Source organism: Aptenodytes forsteri, unplaced genomic scaffold (genome assembly GCF_000699145.1).
Source record: "Aptenodytes forsteri isolate BGI_AS27 unplaced genomic scaffold, ASM69914v1 Scaffold174, whole genome shotgun sequence".
Lineage (NCBI taxonomy): Eukaryota > Metazoa > Chordata > Aves > Sphenisciformes > Spheniscidae > Aptenodytes > Aptenodytes forsteri.
This window is the reverse complement of record NW_008794603.1, coordinates 1531277-1552000: the sequence shown is the minus strand read 5'-3', so window position 1 is coordinate 1552000 and position 20724 is coordinate 1531277.

Here is a 20724-nt window from a genome sequence, read left to right as displayed (position 1 = left end):
GGACCCTGCGGGGGGGGGGAGAGGGGAGGCCCGGGGGGACGGGGGAGGGTGGGGCACCCCGGCCCCTTCACGTTTCGATTTATTTTCATTTTTCCCCACCCTCCAATCCCTTCACTCCGCTCAGTGCCTGGAAGAAAATTGCCAAGAGAAACAAAACGGACAAGGAAGACCTGTCGTCAGCAAAGATAATTACCGGGATTCAAAATACATGTTAGTAAGGGCAAAAATTCTGCCAGCTGAACAGCCGAAATACTACACAGGCGGCTGAAAATCCTCCGCGATGTGTTTGCGGAAAAGCCGGGCGACGCGGTCGTACCAGCGGGCAAGGGCACGTTTTCCACATGCAGGTATTTCTGGGTCACGTGGTCACGGTAACTAGCAGGGGGGATTTTTTTAAAATTGGCGGATTTGATTATCTCTCCATCGCTAATAGCCATTTTTAATAACTCTGAAAATACTGGGTAACTTTCAAAAGAGATTTTAGGTAAAGAGCAGAAGAAAACCAAGCTCCCGTAGTTGAAAACGGCAAACAAGACGGTTACAGACTTTCCAACGGGCGGCGATGACCGCAGGCGAAATAACCGCATCGCTGACCAGGAACTATTTGTAAGGCATCGGAGGAGGTTCGGCAGCTCAGGTTGGCGGAAAATACGTGTTGTAAAAACAACCTGCTCTGCTTTTTGGTTCTAGGAGCAGACCGAGGAAACACAGCCGGCTGCGAGCGCGGGCGGGGTGAAGGCACGCTGTCCGTCCTCACCGCTCCGGAGCCGGAGGCTGGGAAAGACTTGGGCAGAAGTAGATGAAAATTCCGTTGTGATCAGAAAGCCTCAGGTGACGGACAGTCGCAGACAAAAGCAAAGCAGAAGCGGGACCGGGAATGGATCGTTATCTCTGTGCTTGGCAATGACGTGAGCGCAAATGGGATATTGTGTCCAGTCCTCATATCCCTCGTGAAAACAAAAGAGGCGAATGAGAGGGGTTCTGGAGAGCAGCCACGGGAAGATGAGAGACGGGGAAAACAGCAGCAGCGAGATCCTTTCGTGCAGCAGAGAGGCGCAGAGGACAGCCCCCGCCCGGGGCTGGGGGGAAGCGGAAAAGCCAGGACAAAAATTCGGACAAGTACACATTTCCAAACTGAGAGCAAAAAAACCAACCCGAACCCAGAAACTGTATCTGGGGTATGGTGGATGCTTGCCCGCTGGGGGGTTTTAGATTGTTAAAAAAAAAAAAATAGGGAAAAAGAAGGGGATGATCTAGTTCAGAGACGACGCAACTGAGGTCAGCGCAGAGCTGAGCTGAACAGCAGGGCCAGAAGCAGGTCAGCGAACCCCCCCCGCTGGCCGTGGCACCGGCCGGGCTCTGAGCCCTCACCGGCCATTTGCGGGACGTTACCTTCGTTCAGCAACACGTACCTTGTGTGTTCGAAAAGGCTACACACGGAGGAAGCTTAGAATAACGCGGTTTAAGCGGTTGATTTCAAGGGGGCTTTGTCAAATTATCTTGCAGAAATACCGAACGAGAACTTACACGGTGTAAGCGCTAACTAGATTGCGGTGTGGTTTAGCTTGCCTGGTTATCTGAGCTGCCACCTGGCCAGGACACACGGACTTAGCAGCTCCCTGTTAATGAGCAGTCACAGGCAAAGATTTAAAAAAATCAGCTCATGAGGCTAAGTGAAAGAAAAGCCGGTAACTCCACGGCGCGGGGCGGCCCTGCCCAGCGAGCGGCACGGCGCGCCCTGGGAAAGGCGAAGGCTCAGCACCAGCGCCCGGGTGCTGAGCAGGTGCTGGGCCCCTACCGCGCGTTGTCGGTGCCTTATTATAAACCTTATTGCAGTAGCCCAAACAGATGGGCTGTGGTTTACCACGAGGGGAGACTGGGGGTGTCCATCCTCCTCACTACTGTCGGGCTGTTTGTAATACACTTAATTACTCTGGCTCTTTCTCACATTCCTTTTCTGCAATAACTTTCATAAAGTTTTATAACAGCTTATGCAAACCTAACAATGTTTCTCCACCTGATACTTTTCTTTAGCAATCCGTGCTGCCGTTGTGTGTCCCTGATAACCTTTCCGTTTTCCTGCCGAGAAGCTTTGTGTTTTCTCCTTTCGGTGTGTCCTGGTGATTCTCCGAATCGCCAAGGTCCTTGCTCCTCACCCGCTCCTCCTCCTGGTGCTCCGGGGGCAGGTGCCCGTCAGCGCACACCATCTGCTCCCTGACACCGCGCCAAGAGGCTACGCAGAGCAAATCTGCATCGTCAGCTGTTAGTCGTGTTGTAAAGCACGTTCCTAATTTTCTAACCATTATCGCTTCACCTTCTTCAGCATTAATTTCCTAGCCTTTTCACAAGAAAACATGGACCTGTTGGAGCGGGTCCAGAGGAGGGCCACGAAAATGATCAGGGGGATGGAACACCTCTCCTATGAAGACAGGCTGAGAGAGTTGGGGTTGTTCAGCCTGGAGAAGAGAAGGCTTTGGGGAGACCTTCTTGCAGCCTATCGGTACTTCAAGGGGGCTTATAAAAAAGATGGGGACAGATTTTTTAGCAGGGCCTGTTGTGACAGGACAAGGGGGAATGGCTTTAAGCTAAAAGGAGATTCAGACTCAATATAAGGAAGAAATTGTTTACGCTGAGGGTGGTGAAGCACTGGCACAGGTTGCCCAGAGAGGTGGTGGATGCCCCATCCGTGGAAACATTCCAGGTCAGGTTGGACGGGGCTCTGAGCAACCTGCTCTAGTTGAAGATGTCCCTGCCCACGGCAGGGGGGTTGGACTAGATGGCCTTTAGAGGTCCCTTCCCACCCAAACTATTCTATGATTCTATGATTCACTGCCACTGCATTTATGTTTCAGATTATATTTTTGTTGCAAAATGAATTTACTTTTACCAAAATGAGTCTTACTTTGCTATTTTCTATTTACATGTTTAATCTCTCAGGTCCCCTACCTTACTTTTCTTCCTGCAATGTATGATGCCTGTTAATTTCCCCCCACAGTTAACACAAATGCTGGGTAAAGTTCATCCCAAGCGACGGCTACGCAGTGTTATGCTACCAGAATCCTCCGGTGGCCCCGCCGGCCTCTCCAGCTTCCCCTCTCCTGTCCCCGGGTGTTTCTTTTTTTCTTCCTGCAGCCCTCCCTGCTTTCGCAGGCTGCCTCTCTCACCTCTTCTCTCCCGTCTGTAGGCTAGAAGTAGGCAAAGATTTTATGTTATTAATCACAATGTTATGGTTACAGAACTACAATAGTCTAAGGGGAGCTATTTCCTTCTAATTACTGAAATCAAAATAAAATTTATTATTGCTTTTGGGGAGACAAGCAGATTGACAATGTACTTGTTCTGTCATCCATGGTGAGGTAAGGAAATAATGCGAGTGGAAAAGAAAATGATAGACAATAAAAAAAAAGTCCTCCATCGTACGAATTATCTTGGCGACAAGAACACTCTGCTCTCAAGAACGCCCTGGGAAGAGTTATTTTCTCTCAGCCAGGAGCCCAAAACTGATGGAATTCCCTGCTTATTTCATTACACCATAGCTGGAGGACAAAGTGAAAACACCCAGGAACTAACTGTGTCTTGACCTCTAATTCCTTTTGATGTCCATGATGCCCTTCACTTCATGCCTGCTTCTCAAGTCAATCCAGATCTCAGCAGCTACAGAGTTAGGAAGGAAAAGCCCAGAACGCTCCTTTCCCCACCCAAACCACAAGCTGATTGATTTTTTTTCTCAGCAATTAGCTGTGCCATTGATACAAACAGTCCTGCCACCAGGATGGGAGGAGGCAATGACGCCTGGCAGTGCAATGAAACGTTTATTTGAATGCAAAGCCACTCAGGAAACCCATGTGGGGATTTCCAATTCAAATTCAAATTGAGATTCTGAATGTTCTTGGGTTGCAGAACAGAAAATTCCACCATGAATCATCAAATTAGTTCATAAGCAAATGCGCACCAAAATCAGAAACACAGCTAACGAACCGCGCAGTTGGCTGAATTTCTGCATCCCGAGTGGCTACCTAGCTACACCTCAGGGTGGCCATGGATGGACTGGACTGACTTCCATGTCCCGTGGCACTAGTTATGGCAGAGCGCAGCATTAGTTATGTTAGAGGTCAACACTAGTTGTGTTAGAGCCTTTACCTTTCCGTGAATCACTACAAGCCCAGCAAGTGCCCTCTGCCTCCCGGTGCGCTCTCTGCCAGTGTAAACAACCTTTAGCTCTGCCTCTCACCTGAAAATCAAATTCACAACTACAAAAGCCTGCCTAGCCCCTGTGGGATGCCACCTGCAACAGATGCACAGGACACGGTCCCAGACACCCTGCTGCAGGGGCGGCATTTTGTATCAATGCACTGACGTAATGAATTTGCTTCCATTTTTGCAGGAAGTACTGGGTACATCCAGAGAAAAACCCGCGTGGTGAAAGAGGACATCAAATACAAGCACAAGTGTTATGAAACGATCACTACAAGAAGGACGTCGAGGTGCTGGAGCGTGTCCAGAGAAGGGCAACGAGGCTGGTGAGGGGTCTGGAGAACAAGTCTGATGAGGAGCGGCTGAGGGAACTGGGGTTGTTCAGCCTGGAGAAGAGGAGGCTGAGGGGAGACCTCATCGCTCTCTACAACCACCTGAAAGGAGGTTGTAGCGAGGTGGGGGTCGGCCTCTTCTCCCAAGTAACAAGCGATAGGACGAGAGGAAACGGCCTCAAGTTGCGCCAGGGGAGAGTTAGATTGGACATGAGGGAAAATGTCTTTACTGAAAGAGGGGTTAAACATTGGAAGAGGCTGCCCAGGGAAGTGGTTGAGTCACTATCCCTGGAGGTATTTAAAAGACAAGTAGATGAGGCGCTTAGGGACATGGTTTAGTGGGTGGTGGTGTTGGGTCAATGGTTGGACTCGATGATCTTAGAGGTCTTTTCCAACCTCAATGATTCTATGATTCTATGAAACATTATGGTGGCCTACCTGAGAAGACCCTTCTGGACTGTGATGTTCACATTAACCGTACGGTCATGATCATACCATCCCGGTCACGTTCATCTGTTTGAACGTTTGGTATATCTGAAGGCTGAGAAGGAAAACTGGAAGTGAAGCTCTGACCCTTTTGAAGTCGCAAGGCCACTGCCTGCAGCCAGAAAGTTCACCCAAGGCAGGAAAATGCAGAAGGAGATGTGTATTGCCGGTTCTTGAAGAGCTCTGGGAAGGGACAGAATATTCCCCTGCCGCTGGCATCTCCAGCTGCCGCCCAGGACCACGTTTCTGAACCTTCTCCTCAGGACAGACACTGCACTTCACGTCTCGCTTCTTCCCCATGAGGCAGAAAACCACTGGAACAGCAGCATGACAGTAACTGAAAGCGTGTTGCTTACAACACCGTGTGACAGCAGAAATACAGCAAATGGACTTGTTTGCAGCAGTGCTCACAAACCAGGAACTGCCGTCGTGGCACGGTGAGTTCCATCAACATCTCCTTACCTTCTAAAATGTAAGTCACGACTAACATTAATTCACATATTTGCTAGATGGTTCATTTTGGAGAGGCGGGGAGTTACTCTCAGGGGCCCGGCAGGACCCTGCTGCCCTGACGGCATGCAGAGCCCCCGCTGCCCCCAACCACCCACACTGCTTTCAGGCGCTTGTAATGCTGCTGACTTCGGAGGAACTACTTCTGATTTATGTCCAACTAATTTGGAGCAACATCAGGCTTCAAAACTTTGAGCTGTCAAACGCAAATGGACACAAACATTATTTTTCCCCCCTGCTTTCCGAAGCTAATGTCAGTTTTTCGATTACTGGTAAAACCTGGCAAATTCAGAATGCCTTGTATTCACTGTCCAAATTTAGAATATTTTTATCCTGTTTCTGCTGGGCTGAGAAGGCAAATGAAACATTTTTCTGAAAAACGCGGGTTGTCTGACACGATGGCTGCTGCCGCCTTTGCATCCCACTCGGGTCTGGATTACGCCTCGAATTTTCCTTTTGGAAGGCAGAAGCTAACGGCTGGCAAATGGACAAGGCAGGGAGCCCTGCAGCAGCAGCGGGTGCGCGGAGCCAAGGCAGCCTTTGCTGCGGCCCCTGGAGAAGACCGGAGGTGTCCCACAGCTCTCACCAGCGCCCACAGCACGACCCCAGCGTGGCCCATGTACACGTGTCGTAGCCCAGTGTTCTCTCCTATCTCACTTTTAATATGAAAAAAACCCTAAAAACTTGTCTTGACCAATATGGTAAAAATATTGGTCAAAAGATGGTCTTGACCAAACGAGTACTTTTTCCAATGTGGAGGTTTTTTCCCCATCCGTGCTGCTTTCATGCTTTTTTTTTTTGCAGGTTTTAAACAAGCCATGCCGAGGCTCCCCTCGCTGAGGATGGATTTCCTCCATTAAGAGGGCAGCGTTATTTGGCTGGAGGAGGCATTAGGTTGCCCTGAATAGATCGTCAGAGCTATTGATTTGATTGCAGCGTCTGCATTTGTGTTGGCACTTAGGAACCTCCGCTTTAATGATCGAGGCCCATTTGCTGCTTTGTTCTTGTGAGGTCACACATAGACCAACATCCAAAGAGGGGAAAAAAAGTAAAAATGAAGTGTTTCTTCACATGCTGCATATGCCAACCCTTTCTGCCCTGTGGGACTCCTCACAAGGTATCGGGGAAGCTAAAAATATACCTGGGTTCAATAAGCAACAGGGGAAATTCTGTGAAAATCTGTCCCGGAGGAGTGGGCACACAGACACCATCTCCAGTCATTGCCCCAAGGCACAAGGGCTGGATGCTCTATCAGCATTTGGGAGAATTATCACCAAATCCCGTTTCCCCTGCTCCTCCCTGCGTACGAGTATTTACCCCACGAGAACACAGGGTGCCCGGCGGTGGGAACCACCGTGTCTTGCCCTGACATACGCGAGTCTCGCATAGATGCTTTTTTCCCCACATTTTTAACTCAAAATAGGTCGGAGTAGAAGTGGTGCCAGGACAACACTCACCGAGGACTAAGATGGAATTGCTCTGTGGGGACGCTGCACTGGATGTACATGTGCTAATTACCGGAAAGCATCACCAGATCCGTATTTCTTCCAGCACAACTGTGCTTAACCTGCCTCGTAAACCAAAATTACGATATCACCAATTGAACTTTTGGCAGCCATCATGGTTTCTGAAATATTTTCTTTCCTGTAAAAAGTGCAGTGTCTTTTGTGCAAGTTCTTGAAAAGCTGCAGCCGGTGTCTCCGCCAAGATTGAGAGGCTCAGGGCTGGACTGGAGAGATTAATAACCGAGGGTCTGCAGCAGCTTCTCTTGGTTCCAGGTCAAGCCATGGATGAAGAAGGTATAAGCAGGGTTATTAAATTTACAGACAATACCAAACGTAGAGGCAGTACAAGAAGAGTGAGGACAAAACTAGAATTTAAAGTGTTTTGACAAACTGAAATAATAATTTTGAATTTTAAAAAAAAGGTACAATTCAGTAAGAAGAAATTTGAAGTACCAGACCTGGGGAGGAATAATCACCTTCAAACCGACACAGTGAAAGGAAAGAGTGACTACAATAGTCCCATAAAAGAAAGACAGCACGGCACATACTTATAACTAACTCAAGTTTAGAGCAATAGTTCACCCAAATGCACAGGTAAAGCTGGCAAGTTGTAGAAAAATATGGCTGTGTTGATCAGAAAATGAAATCAATCTTCATTTCAGATAAACAGTTAAAGCAGAAATGCAGCAAACGCCTTTTTCTGTGGAGAATAAATGGCTATTAGCTGAAGACAAGTGCTCAAGTAGTCTCTAAATTTCCCATCTGTGCTATTAGCAAACTAGCATTTTCCCCATTTTTCCTATAAAACAATTGTAAATCATGACAACAAAATGCTGTGGCTCTCAGAAGTTGCTACTGGGGCTGGAAAACATCTTCCCTCCCGCGGTCCGACCTGCAGGCTGCAGCTCAGCAAAGAGCACCGACCTGCCCGGTCCATAGATAAACCCCGCTGCCCGTGGGGAAGGGCAGCTGCCAGGCTCCTGGGAATGCACCCACGGGAACAGTCCCACCAGCGGATAACCGGGAATCTCATTTCTTTTCCTGTTGCTCTTTTCCCTTTTCATCATAAAGAAGGTCCCAAAGATGGGATCCTGCTGGACGGGGACCCGGGGCAGCCCCCTGCCCTGCTAGCGGCTGCTCCTCCCGTGGCCCTGCCAGCCCCAGCACCCTCTGTTGCCAGGGGAGCAGCCGATTCATTCCTCGGTGATGGCTGGAAACACCCCTGCTTTCAGCTCTTTCTTCTCCCCATGGAGAAAACAAGTCCTGGCAGAGGCAGAAAAAATAGAAGAAGTAACTTAGTAAAGAAATACCTGGATTTTCCTTAGGAAAAAAAGCCCCCAGAAGAAAGCAAAAAAACCCCCAAACAAACTAACTAACTAAAAAAAACCCAAAAGCCAACAAAAACCCTCCGGAGATTGTTCTTTCCCTGTTCCAAAGATGTGACGATAAGTTAAAAAAAAAAAAAAAAAAAATTAGTATTTTGACCTGAATTGGTCAGGCAGTTGGACTAGATGATCATTGTAGGTCCCTTCCAACCAACTATTCTACTCTGCTCTACTCTACTCTACTCTTACAGTTTTTTATGGTTTCAGTTTCAGTGTGAAGACAAGCAACCTCGAGGAGACCCCGAGATGCAGGGAAGCACGCAGACAGTGAGAAGAGCCTGAGAGATGGTTATGGGACCTCTGGGACAAAACCAGTGCAAAGAGCAAACACAAGAAATAGCGTAAGGAGGCGGTAACAGGATCTCTGCTCCTGGGGGAGGACGGGAGCCCCGAGCAGCGTGGCGGTGGTCACTGTGCTGCGTATTTTTCTTCCAGTAAATTAGTCTTAATTAAAGAAACTGAAATGTCCTACTGTCTGCTTTGTATTGTACTCATCCCTGGAGTGAATGAGAGCGGTCTGCCCCATCCCAGCGTTTCAGCTTGTCTCGTCTCCTTCCACCACCAAATCTTGAAAAAAATACCGTAATTAAATCAACATGCTGCAGTGAAGACAAGAATGGAAAAAATAACTTGTTCTAGTACTAAAGCAAAAGCTCTTGAAGAGAATCAAATGAAAGGGGAAAAGCTAAGACAAACTGTCAGCATTCATACAGATCGGCAACTGCAGCTATTGATTATTTTTATTTTTTTTAAAAGTGTGATCCACTTTTGAACAATTTCTATCAGCAACATCAGCCTTCCCTTGCCCTGCTTCCTTCTTTTCAAACCCTGCAAGGTCAATTTGTATTCTGCTATTCACCAAACATCAGGAGACCTGGAAGGATATACCCTGTTGCAAGGCTTTTGTTTTTAATGCTAGGTCGAGATGTCTCCAGGCTGGCAGTTAAAGAAGCGATCACAGACTGATAAAGAGGGCTGTGCGTTCCTCCAGAACATTCGATCAAGTGGTACAGCATACGGCACCGCTGGGTAATGAGCGAGAGAACCCCCAAACAGTATCTGCTTTTCTCCCATGTAATAGCACAGCTCCGAGCGCCGAGGTCAGTAACCACCTCGAATTATCCCTGGGGCTTGACCCAAGAGCAGGACACGGGGATTGCTGAGGGAGGCGGACGGCCGCCTGAATAGTCGTTCGTTATTACACCCCATCCGCTAAATTAGATCATACAATGAACAGCCGCTCGCAGGAAAAAGAAGGGGTATGTAGCCTCAATTTGCATGAGATTAAATATTACTGGAATATTTTAAAGCCATACTAAGAAGAGTGTATTACAAGGGCTTGTATTCCATTAAAGAAAGGAGGACCGCAAGTGACCTCCACAAATACCACCGATCTCTGTTACAACACGGTAATACCCTTCAGCGGTTTGGGACGAACAGCCCACCGACGCCGAGGCGCCTTGAGCCCTTTGAGCAAAGAGTCTCCCGTCGCCCGATCTGTGTTGCCATGTCGAAGCCTGCTCTCAGTCTGCAGGCATTTCCCACACCACTCATTTCCAAATGTGACTTTTGTATTTGGCCAAACAAAAAGGCATCTGGTTCGCACAGGCCCCAGTTTCCCGAGTGAGTCGGGCTGTCCGGCACGAGTAACCTCGTCCTTGTCATTAGTTACTGTCCCACCGCTTTGGGTCACCTGTCCGTTTTTCCAGGCATGAGGTTACAAACATGCACCCATTTGTGACAACAAAATAAATGTGGGAAGCTGGATTTGTTTCATTCTCCAGCAATGTTGAAGGTACATACCCAAACTACACAGACGCACGTACATAACCGCCTATGAAATACCTACCTAAACAGGGTTTCTTCCAGCTCTCCGGTGCTGATTCCTGAACCGCATCCATCGGTATGATTTGGGGCAGGGAAAGGATGCCGCCAAGGGCAGGGCTTTGCAGCGGAGGCTGCAGCAGCTGTGCACAAGCCTGCGTGGGCCACGTGGAGGTTTACATGGATGGGCTGAGGCAGAGGGATGGGAATGTGGTTTTGAGGTTGGGATCAGCAAGTAAGGGAGTCCTTGTGAAAAAGATACACGTTCTTGTTTCCGCTTACCCGCCACCAGCCCTCCATACCGAGGGCCTTAAGGATGTGCCTACGTTCTACCTGCTATCATTCCCAGTCTGAGCCGCCTCGATTCCCGAGGCAGGAATTTAAATTTAAATTAAAGGCTAAAATTTGTGTCCTCCGCAGCAACAAAACCTGTCCAATGTATAACAGCATCAGGCTGTGACAACTGTTATTTTTGATCTATCTGTCGTGCCTCCCATTCCTGCTGCGGCTGTTCGACTCCTGCACTCCCTTTCCCATCCCTGCTGCGGCTGTTCGACTCCTGCACTCCCTTTCAACCCTTCCACCACTCATACTGAAGTTTGCAAGACACAGCGGTGACATTTGGCAGAACAAAAAGATTCATACAGGCTAAAAGAGAGAAAAAAGTGTGTTTCCAGCTCTTTGAATTCCCATATAAATGTGTTTTCAAAGTTACGGTGCCAGAGAGTTGACCCTAGGTCATTTGTAGGCTTTTAAGAGCTTCCTATCTGAAGTCTTGAATCATTAATTCTTCCCCAAATAAACTCACACCTTTTGAAAATGTGCAGTTAGTTCTGTTTCTGCTGGAACGTAGGCAGCTAAAAATATACCCAATTATTTCTGCTTGAAATGTCAGCACAGACAGGTCTGGAAATGATTCCCTTCCCATCACGTCTTAAATAAACTAGCCTAGGTCTCCTTTCTGGAAGAAAGTTTTATTTGCCTCTGAAATCTGAGAGAGAAGTGGATGTGAATCCGGGCATGGGTCAGGCTTCTTTGAAAAGATTGCAGGAAGGAGGGGAAAAAAAAGCCTGAGCTTTGTGGAGGAAGTCAGGCTCTGTCCGAAGTCGGATTTCTTGAACTTATGGATCAAAGGAGCTCTTTGGGCTGCAGCGCTCCCGTGGTTTGTGAGGATGGGTGCCAGAAAGGCAGGATGGGCTCCTTCCCAGACCGGGGCAGGGGCTTCTCGCTAGGTCAGCGTCAGGGCACTCACACCCTATTCCTCACAGCCAGAGCAAAAATCACACACACGCTAAACCCGCCAAAACATTAAAAAATGTATATATTCTTCATAGGGAGAGCATGTGTGCTCTCTCCTGGGACCAAAACTGCTGTGCGGGGGGAAGAGGAGGGGCCATCCTATTTTGCAGGAAACTTTTCTGCTTCTCTACATCTTTCCCAGTGTTAATGCATCCCGGCCATAACCTGCCTGCTCTGCCACCGCCCCATCCCTGATCTCCTCTGTTCTGGTCTTAAGTCAGGATCCGGAACGGAATCCAAATACCCAGAAAAATCGGTCAGGCGAAACACGGTTGAAAACCTGATCTTAGAGGAGCTTGAGAAAGAGCACGGGCCGGCGCTGGTTAGCGGGTATCTGTACTAATCTTAGTGACTTAATTGGAGACGAAGAAGCTGCCCGTTTACATTTTATCTGATTCAAGGCATGGCTTCCCTCCAGATTGTGCTCAGTTTAGCATAATAGCGATGCTTCAACTTACACCTCCCATGTTTAATTTATATCTAATAGGCATTTTTCAGCATTTCTAGCCTGGCAGGCTCACTGTGTAAGACCTTTGGGATGTAATTTCTAAAGCCTATAGAAAGCAGTGAATCTTACACGTCATGCCTCAGTTTACCAGCTGAAAAGTACTGTTTTTTATCTGCTGGCAGTCAAGTGCCAAGTGGTGGACTTGGCAGTGCTAGGTTAACAGTTGGACTTGATGATCTTAAAGGTCTCTTTCAACCTAAATGATTCTGTGATTCTATGATTCTAAGTCCACTGGCTGTGGAAGAAATTGTATTGAAACTGCTGCTTCCTTAAGCCGTTGCTGAGGGGATCCATTCTTAATCTTAGCTTAATCTTAGCGTTTCATAGAATCATTGAGGTTGGAAAAGACCTCCAAGATCATCGAGTCCAACCGTCGACCCAACACCACCATGCCCACTAAACCATGTCCCTAAGCGCCTCATCTACACGTCTTTTAAATACCTCCAGGGATGGGGACTCCACCACTTCCCTGGGCAGCCTGTTCCAATGTTTCACCACTCTTTCAGTAAAGACATTTTTCCTCATGTCCAATCTAAACCTCCCCTGGTGCAACTTGAGGCCATTTCCTCTCGTCCTATCGCTTGTTACTTGGGAGAAGAGACCGACCCCACCTCGCTACAACCTCCTTTCAGGTGGTTACAACCACCTGATGAGAGCGATGAGGTCTCCCCTCAGCCTCCTCTTCTCCAGGCTAAACAACCCCAGTTCCCTCAGCCGCTCCTCATCAGACTTGTTCTCCAGACCCCTCACCAGCCTCGTTGCCCTTCTCTGGACACGCTCCAGCACCTCAACGTCCTTCTTGTAGTGAGGGGCCCAAAAAGTTTCCTTATGACTGTGCAAAAGTCTCTCTCCTCCAGCATAGACTTAGACTGCTCAAAATATTCCTGCAGACGTTTCTCTTCTAGCATCTCCCAGCTCCCTTTTTCCTCACTCAATACCTTCTGGTAGCATTCCCAAGGAAACAATGTCAGACTAGTAATTAATATCACATTTTACGGAAGATTTGAGGGTAAGTTTACAGTAGAACAGAGCTAAGTGGAAGCAGTAATTGCAGTGCAGCCGCAGCAAGTCCCTGCTGGCCCTGCTGCCACTGAGCATCGGGAGAGCTGCAGCACTGTGCGGCGGCATCCCGGCCGTCATTAAAAGTGTCACTCTCGGAAAACCACAAGTCACTGACAGAAAGCCGAAAGTGTCCTTGCAATTGCCTCCTAATTTAAGAAAAAATACCCCAGAAAACAGCTCCTGCTGCACCTTCAAGGAAAGACTGTTTCTCTGTTCTACCAAACCGCTTGGCCAGTGGGCTGCCGGGGCAGGGCGCGCATCCCGCAGGTTATCCAGGTACCTGAGCACCCGGCTTCCAGCTGCCCGGCATGGCTCGGTGCCGATCGCCGCATCTACCATCTCCGTGCTCAGTCCAGAGCCCCGTTATTCAACCTGCCAACGTGTCCTGTCAACGGTTTTCAGCTGCTTCATCATTCAGACAATTTTAACCGATACGATTAAAGACTGGTGATGCCAAGTGTCCACTGGAGGTGATCCATTTAAAAAGAAAGGGGAAAAAAAAGCCAAAATGGAATATTTTCTGAAAAAAAAAATTAGGAAAATATACAATTCTGTACAATACATTCCTGGGAAGCTTATTTATTTATTTACTTGCTTAAATCCTTCATGCTGCTCATACGCAAGGTTTGGCACAGGAACATGAGGACTGTGACTGCTTCCACTGGGACAGTGCATTCAAACTTCGCCAAGCATGGGAAAAGAAAAAAAGAACCACAAAGAACAATTTGTGCCTGCTCCTTGGATACTTACCGAGGGTTAAGCAGGGAGAGTTTGCAGGTGCTTGCGTATTATAGCTCAGTGCCCTGCAGCCGCCGGTGCAGAGCAGCCCCCCAGCGTCCCTTCCGCTGAGGACACCGGCCACCGAATATTTCCCGGAAAACTCCTTCCAGCTCCTTGTCCCACGATGGGACAAGGGCTATGCCGGTAAAAGCCAGTAAAACACATGGGAAGTCGCTTGTCCAGAGTCCCGGTGGGATATGGGGGGTGCTGAGGGCACGGGGGGGTGCGGGTCCCCATGCCTGACCTCGCAGCGGGGGCGGTGGGAACCACGTTCCCCAGGGAGATGGGATCTGGCGCATAACCCTAACACCATCATGAAATTAGGCACTTAATTAGAAAACACCAGAACTGAACTTGCTTACATAGCCTGGGTTTGCTCCCCCTCCTCTCTTCACAGGACTACAATGTCATTTTTAATTATAAGACACCGTGACAGTTTTTTCCCCACTCCTGGTTTTTTGTGCAGCTTTTTGTGCAGCATTTTCTTCAGTGCTTTTGTCCCTTCCTGTTCAATATCTTGCCCCGGGCTTTATTTATTGCACATAACTCAAACTTTATTCCAGACAGAAAAATATAAATTTCCCCGATGTTCCTCCATCACGCCTGTCATTATGTTATGGGAGTACTTCATAAAAGCTAATTGGTTTTTGCCAAATCCCTGGGAGGCAAACAGATTTTATCTTCCCCTACTTTTACAGGCTGGAGCTTAAGACAGAGAAATCGAGGTCAAAAGTATTTTGAGAGCCCCGTTTAAAATATCTGAAGATCTTTTGTAGTTCTTTGCACTATATTGCATTTGCTGTGTTCAAACAAGGGCTTTATCGACTCCAGTCACAGCACTTCAGCAAACGACACTGCAGTGCATCAACCCGAGACAACAGAAACAGGCAGAAAAAGTCAGTTTGACTAGAATATTTAAAAGCCTGCAAGAAAGAAACCAGATTTCTAAAGCATCGAAGTGGTGATACTTCTGAAAAAAAACGTGGGGTGTCCAAAAACCCGCCCGAGGCAGCGGGGCAGAGCGCACCCGGGGCAGCCGGCAGCCTGCAGCCCTGAGACCTCCCTTGGCACACGCAAAAGGCACAGCAGCACCTAACTGGGCTTGGCATTCAGAAACCCGTGTGATACTTCTCTGAAGAAGGAAAACGAAGTGAATGGGTTTGTTTCTGGCATCAAAGAAAACACCCAGTCTGCCATGAGCTGCCATATTACACTGAATCGAATTTGTCCCGTGTACAAAACAGAAAGGACTTTCTAACATTAAAATAATTAGCAGTCTGTTAGAAGCCTTTATCACAGATTTGAAATCAAAATTATATTTCAGTCGTATTTCCATTTATCTCAGTGGAGATCTGCAATTGCAACGCTGTTTCCCCTTCAGAAACCCGCCACAGAGCGCTTTGCTGGTGTCGCACTGCCTGATGCGCTGCCTCGCGCAGCTCCGTTTTGCTCAGGGAAAAAACAGGTGAGATCTGGGCAATGCCTTTTTGTGAGTTCAGCAGGATCCGCTCCCCTGAGGCTGCACCCCGAGTCCCTCCGCCGCTGGAAAGGAGAAGTCCCGCGGGTCAGCAGCGCACCGAAGCCAGTTGACCCACTGCCTGTGCAGGCAGCCCGGGGGATGCCCGGCTCCCCGCGATGCCGTGGTGTGCTCCCGGGGGTGCAGGAGGAACCGCTGTAGGGGAATACGGCCAGGGAAGAGGAAACAAAGGATGGACCCCAAAGCACCTGGGGGAACCCTAGCACTGCGATGTAAAAACATAGAGGGACTTGCAGCCCTCCTTGAAGAGAGCAATTGGTGTCCACTCAGGTCCTTCAAGACAGTGTGACTAATTACTGTCACTGCTATCTCTGGCAGAAGGAAGAGACCTGGCATTTTCATTTGCTTGAACTTTTTTGTAAAAGAAACTTGCCTTATCCTGGCAAGTAAGGGCTGGGCAAGCCTCTCGGGACCGTAAAGGGGAATGCTGTGTCCCGCAGGCTGGTCCTCGCCGCTCCTTGTTCCCATTTTAGCACCAGACACCGTGAATCATACTGCTGCATGCATATTTTATGACCATCGCCATCAATGCAAAAGCGCAGCCCCATAAAGCCAAGTGGTACTTGCAGAGCATCCCCACCTCCTCCGCGGGCGGCCCGAGGAGGGCTGGGCTCAACCAGGAGATAAACCAGCCTGCTGAGCTACCTCCGCTCTGACCTGGGGGACCGGGACTGCCTAAGCTGACTTTAAATCCATGTAATTGAGTCTAAGCATTTCTTTGACGAAAGGGGGAACTTTTACCTAGCTTGTTATAATGGCATAACCGTTATAACCACACGAAGAGTTTTAAGCTCTCAGAAGCAACTCAACTGAGCAGGACACGGGGACTCGGGGGTTAGAGACTTTAGACTGTCTCAAAACCACTTGCAAACACAATGGGAGAAACAAAAAAGCCTCTTTGCACAGTATCCACGCAAATGAGAGGAATATAATTTAAAATGGACTGAACTGTTGCAAGATTAGTTTTGGAGTATTATATGCTGAGACAGCACTTTTCATAAGAAGCATTTAGAAGACCACCACTGCAGTGAATAAGCTCACCTGCAGGACTGAGGGCGATTCGTTACTGAAACAGTCTTCCAACTGAAGTGCCAGAGTTCTCCAAATCAAGAGCCGATTCCTTTTTAAAGTGCATTTTACTCAAACACAGGAAAAATGGGTTGATGCCCTCCAGCCTATGCTGTATTAGCTAGCATGACCTTTACTATAATGATCCCTTCTTGCCTAAAAATCTGCGAGTCTCTACGGGAAGGCAGCACTACCGTTTGCTTTTAACAGCTGGGTAAACGGCCAGAGACACCCAGGGGTGCTGCTCAGACTCAACCCGGCAGCTGCAAAGCCAGACCCAGCGCCGGAGGGTCTGTACCCAAAGCCCGGGTTCCACCCAGTGCCCGCTGCACTAACGCGAACCACTTAAATGCCAAGAGCAATATTTAATGGGAATTTGAGAGTTGGTGCCAGACCAAATACATAATTTATTTCTCTTCGTTAATACTGCACTACAAGCCTAAATAGAAAGCAAACAGCTCGAAGTCGAACGTTGAAAAATGAGAGCGTACGATCAGCACCGCTGCTGTGCTCAGTACTGCTGGTCTTCACAACCTGAGTTACGCAAACTTAGTACGAACCTTCACATATTAACAGCTCTTTCCTTGGAAGGGAAAGGCTTTCTAGAGCATTACATCATTATCTACTGGCTCTGGATGGCAAAGCCCCTGGTGATGAGCAGCTCGTCCCGCGGGGAGGGGTGCTCTCCTGCACCCCCCTGCATCCAGGGGGCTGCTGCGCTGGAGCTGCAGGAGCACCATGACCGAAGGTCCTGCGCTGCTGAGCTGGCTTCCTTGTAGATAACACTGTTCTTCTGCTAAACTCTGCTGTTTTTCAAAATTAAATCATTTAAAAGCCATTACTAGAGGTGTTTTCATGCAATATTCATAAGACCACTTATCCCTGAATTTGCTGAAAGCAAAGCAAGTCACCGGCAACAGTTACATTAGCAGATCCCCTCAGCTTTAGTTTGACCTTCAAAATAAATTCCAGTGAATAATGCCAGTGTGTATAAAAAATAAAATATGAATACAAAGCATAATTAATGCTCTGACTGCCATCAGGAAGAATTAAAGGACCCCAGACCCATAAAGGACTTTTCTATTGTAACCAGGGGTAAGGTGATACAAAAGACAAATTCTGTTCAACCTCACTTGACTCTTTCAACTGTTTTCTCTTGTTTACATTATACTGGGCTTTAGTTACCGTGCACATCCCCTTTCTTTTTTCGGGACATAAGACAGCACAATGTAAGTAACAGAGGAAATACCACAAAGCGAGTACAATTGTGTTCACAGTCGTTCCTGACCACCCGAATCAGAGGCTCTTACTGATGTAGAAACCCCTTCAAACCAGGGAGGGGGTGAGTATGCAAACTGTCCGACAGCCCTCAGCAATATCGGTCCCAAAGTCACTACTTCTCCAGGAGACCCTGAGAGAGGAAAGTAAATGAAAAAGCAGGTATTCTGTTGCATGGAAATACACTGTAAATCAAGCAAATCCTCGGTAAGTTGATGCTGGTGTTTGTTCCAGATTGCCCAGGGTCTGAGCAGGACTGGCGGGACTCCATCCTTCCCGGATGGACCTGGAATTTAATTCATTTACTCTCCAGAGACATATAATTCCTCTATTCAATATTCGGGCTGTCTTTGCAAAGAAATAACAATTTTTAGATAAAATAAATGGCCACTAGCTGTTATGGTGAGGCAGGAATTAGGAATGCATGAACAGATTAGATGAGAGGATAACTTTGATGTGAAAACCAAATACTACAACCGGGGCTGTCTGGCGTTTCTGTCCACAGAGCAACGCACGTGCATTTGGAAGAAGAGTGTTCCCTCATTTGCACAGCTTACCTGCCAGTGTTAGTCTGGGAACTTCAAACTGATGTGTGCAACCAGCTCTTTGGCTCTACCAGTTTTCTCATACAAAATTTCTCCCTTTTTCTTTCAAAGTTATTGATAAGTTGGGTTCTGGGGTTTTTTTGTTTTGTTTTGGATTTTGTTTTTTTTTTTTTTAACATGACTTGCTCAGATTTATTCATATCCACATTTATTCAAAACCCGTGTTACCGTGTTGAACTACTGACTGCAGAGTGAAACACTCACCAGTTCAAGTGCTTTTGGTCTGCCTGATGAGAGATCACTGGTGGCCGGGACAGCCTTGCATTTTTTAAAAGCCAGGTGACTTTAGACACGTGCATACCAAGGATACTCCACTGCACCGCGGTGCCGTGGCCCTCCCGCACCAAGCAGAGCTCCTGGCGGCTCGTGACACACAACAGCAAAGGGCGGGATCTTTATACAAAATCCCCTCACCTTCAAAAAAAAAAAAAAAAACCAAACCAAAAAACCAACCACATAACATAAAATAAAATTAAATTAAAAAAAAAAAATAAAATAAACATGAAAAATCCCACATCACTTACCTTTGCTAATTAAATCCTCTAAGTATGACCGGTGCCAGCACTGTTGCAATGTATGGTTATTTAGGGAAATGCTTGTCCGTTTGTATTGATCATTTCCAAGCCATTGCTGCAGTGTCTGATTTCCTCCGTACCAAGCATGCCGGTAACACTGCTTCCTCACATCAAATTTAGTGTCACGGGATTGTTCTGAACACAGCGGGCCAAAACCAACCCTGTAATTTCTGCAGAATTATAATGACAGCCAGTATTTTTAAGTATCCTTTATTTATAAGTACACTCGGTGTCATACGGTGGGCAGTTTGATATTGGTCCAGGGGGAGAGCCTAATTTTGCACGAGGCAGCATCACATCACAAGGGACAACAGATTTGCTGGCACTTGTAGGCAACGAACAAGATTAGGGCAATTGAAAGATGGCCAAGAAGGTGGTAAATAGGGTCTTATCTTACGTGAAGCCCTAGAAGCACAAAGGCAAATTCTGATCCCCACCGTTTTTCAGCCAAGTTAGTGGAAACTGCTTTCCCGTCGAGCGTGAGTGGAGCTGAGCCGAGCCAGGGGCTGGCCGAGGAAGGGGAACAGGAGGAGGTGGGCTGGCAAGACCAGGCAGCACGGGTGGGAACGATGGCAAACCAAGGAAGCCTCACTTTCTTAGGAAAACGGGCTGTAAAGAAATTAATAAATACTCATGTTAAACTTTGAACGATATATACCTGCCAGTGTTGATAGCTTACTTTCCAGACAGCAAACCATCTTCACTGCATAACAGAAAGAAGCTTTCGGTATATCATCACGCCTTCACAAAAATGACCTTATGCTCATCTGGACCTACAAAACACCATCCGTTGCAGGCACAGGGTTGCCATACAGCGTCACAAACGCGGGAAATCGTCCCGGTGCTCCAACTCCTGCACCTTTATTTCCAAATTTCACCCTTTAAGCCTCACCCTCCCGCCACACTTTCACCCTTCACCCTTTAAGCCTCACCCTCCCGCCACACTTCAGCGTCCTCGTTGTGCCGCCCCCCTGCCACAAGCCGGCAGAGCGCGGGCTGAAGCCACCGCCCGATCCATCCCGGTCGGATGTGGCCGTCACCCCAGTGACAGCAGGGTCTGAATTTAGTCCTACATTTTCAGCATATGCAAATTGTATATCCAGCTTTAGTAACAGATTAAAAGGGCAATTTTGTCTCAGACGCTTCCCAGTCCTGAAAAGCAGATCTCACTAAATCCAGTGATAAAATGATAAATCTTCCAGCGACTTTAGTGAGACCAGCACTGGGTCAACAGACCTCATCAAACAGAAAACAAAAAACAAACCCTACATCTTTTTTAACTACAGCTTTACATTCAGAATTATGTGTAAATTGAAAGTAAACATAATAATTTGATCTTCTTCTTGGGAACTGCATAGGGAAAACAGTACTTCAGCTTGACAGATACACGAGCAGTGACGGGAATACTGCTCTGCATTCTACAAATCAAGAGTTATGCGATGAAGTAAGTTATTAAGCAATTTTCTCTCACGCTAATGCTCAGCCCAGGGAGGCATATTTCCTTTTGCACGCCTGGATTCATCAGCATTGCTTTCATACACGTGGAAGTCGTAGCTCGAGCAGCAGTGAGGGCAGTTGGTGATGGCAGAGGCTCCGGCAGCCTCGCCGCGGGCAGGGGACAGAGACGCTGCTGCGTCGGTGCAGGCTGAAACCAGCCCGTGTGCGTCTCCTGCAGCAGCACACAGGGAGGGGTTCCCGGGGAATTTGGGAGCGTGCATGGCTGCATCTGTGGAAATGCGTTGCATTCTGCTCCTGAAGGTAGCTGGTTGCTATTTT